Raw genomic sequence first — 2436 nt, forward strand, 5'->3', positions numbered from 1 at the left:
AACGGAGCTACACGTGTTCTGCCGAGCATAAAATTTGCTATATTACGCACTTGTAAGACGGAGACAACACATGCGGGTATCATGTCCTCTTAAATCGACATTTACCGTGCCACCGTGGTAGATAACGAAAACCAGTTTAAAAACATATTATTCGTATAATCTTCTTGTAATATTTCTTGCTATTGATGAAAAAATTAAGTATAATTTATTAAAATATAGTAGGTAATTATTAGGTATGATAAAGAATTGGTCGAGTACCTGGCCAGTGTGTACAATACCTATCTATTTGTATGGAAAATGTTTCCCGCCTTCCCAGTATCGTGTAGCATTCATAACTGTTACCTATAAATTTGTTATTAATGTAGGAACCAGTCGGATTGCGGATTGATAATATTATTTTAAGTGTATTAGGTAGGTATAATGTGTAGGTACATCAGAAATAGTCAGGATTCTCTGGAAAAAACAACTGAAGTTGATTTACATATGCTGGCGGGGAGGTAAGCAGATCAGTATTATACAATGATAAGGCATTAGACAATACACCATAGTAATAACTAATAAGTAATAATTAATATTACCTATCAAATGTTGTTGTTCCGATATTTTGAGCACAGTGACCCTCAGCTCCAGCACACTCTGGCCAGTCCAGCCCCTGCCAAATAGTTAAATACCCAATACACAACCAATTGAAATCAAATTTATAAGCAACTTGCTTCCAAAAATATTGTTATGAAATCTTAGTTTCAAAAATGTATAGGTAATAAAATCAACATTAGAGTTATTATAATTATATACAATATATTCATACAAGCAAAGGTGGACAAGTTAATGAAAATAATTAACTCAAGTTAAGTTAAGTTAAGAGAACACAAGATCGATTAGTTAAAAGTTATCAGTTAACAAATTATAAATTTAACTTGATAAGTTGAAAGTTAATATAGAAAAAAAATATTAACTTAACTCAGTTTAAAAAAAGTTAATCTATTCTTTTTTTAATTAGGCTGTAAATCACATAAAGAGTTAATGTGTCTTTCTAGTTTCTAATTTATAAATTATAAAAAACAAAATTTTATCATAATGTACACTGTTACCATTTTACTTTTACTTTACTATTATTTACTAATTTAACTGTACTCATCTCAAATTAATAATTTAACAAATATATTTTTTTATATCGTATAGAAATTGAATGTTATAATACGTGAAGATGTTAGATGAGTACATGACCTTCATATATATTATAAGTTATATAACATTAAAACATAACAATTGTCAATTTGTAATTTAAAATTATTAATTTTATTAAAAACATTTATAATTGCAACTCGCATAATATTTAATTTACAACTTAATAAAATATATTAATATACACAAAATTATGTTATAAAGCAAACGTTTGTATTTTTCTATTGGATTATTTTTATTTTTTACTGATAAAGTAATATTTACGTATAAACGAAAAATTTCAAAATGTTATCAATTTGATGGATTTTTTTAAAATCAACTGAGAAAAGCTAAGTTATATCAACTGTAAATTAAACTAGTTACGTTCATAATTTGATTAGAAAATAAACTAACTAGTTAATGCCCACCTTTGCATACAAGAGACATCTAAATATATAAAACTGACCCGGTAATAATCTGAGTGCATTGGTCATAACTCATAATATTATAGTCGTTAAATTTTAATTAGGCAATGTTTACTTTATAGTGGAGCGTCTTTAATTTTCTAATTAGAGTTTGTAAGTTTGTAAAATGGAAAGTCGAGTGTTATGAAAATAATAATAATAACTTGTGTACATTACTTATGTATAATATAGCTTATAGTGTAATATATAAATTCATGGAGGACTACACATCTTTACACATTTTGTAAGCCTTTAAGTTTATAAATACAAGCTTAGAACTCCTTATAATATCGTTGTTTCCGTCCGTCCCTCAGTTAGTTACCAGTAAATATAGTTACTATATTGTCGATTCCTAGTAATATATTTATTTATTCATTATTGTTTGTAGTTACTTTACATATTATTTACGATTGTTTGTATTAAAATATATAATTACGATTCTAATTTTATGTTATTACATAGTATTGTATAAGTACCTATTTAATATAATTTCAAACTATCCAAAATATACTATCAAAATATTAAGGTTACCAAATTGTTTTTAAATTGTATTTGGAATTAAAGTTTATTGCTTTGTAATATTAATATACGTTTAGAAATCAAGAATTTAGCACGCTCACAGAGTGAGCTTTCCTAAATCGTTTTTTTGGTATATTAATTGTATCTAATGAATGTTGTAAAATATAATAATTATCGTCCAACATTTTAGTTTTCTGATTTCTTACACTTTAATGGAGTTGCATGTAAAATATAATCGATAATATTATTCTATATTGGCTTTAAATTTTATTATTTCAAATCGAGTTCC

This window comes from Acyrthosiphon pisum, chromosome A1, assembly GCF_005508785.2.
Source record: "Acyrthosiphon pisum isolate AL4f chromosome A1, pea_aphid_22Mar2018_4r6ur, whole genome shotgun sequence".
NCBI lineage: Eukaryota > Metazoa > Arthropoda > Insecta > Hemiptera > Aphididae > Acyrthosiphon > Acyrthosiphon pisum.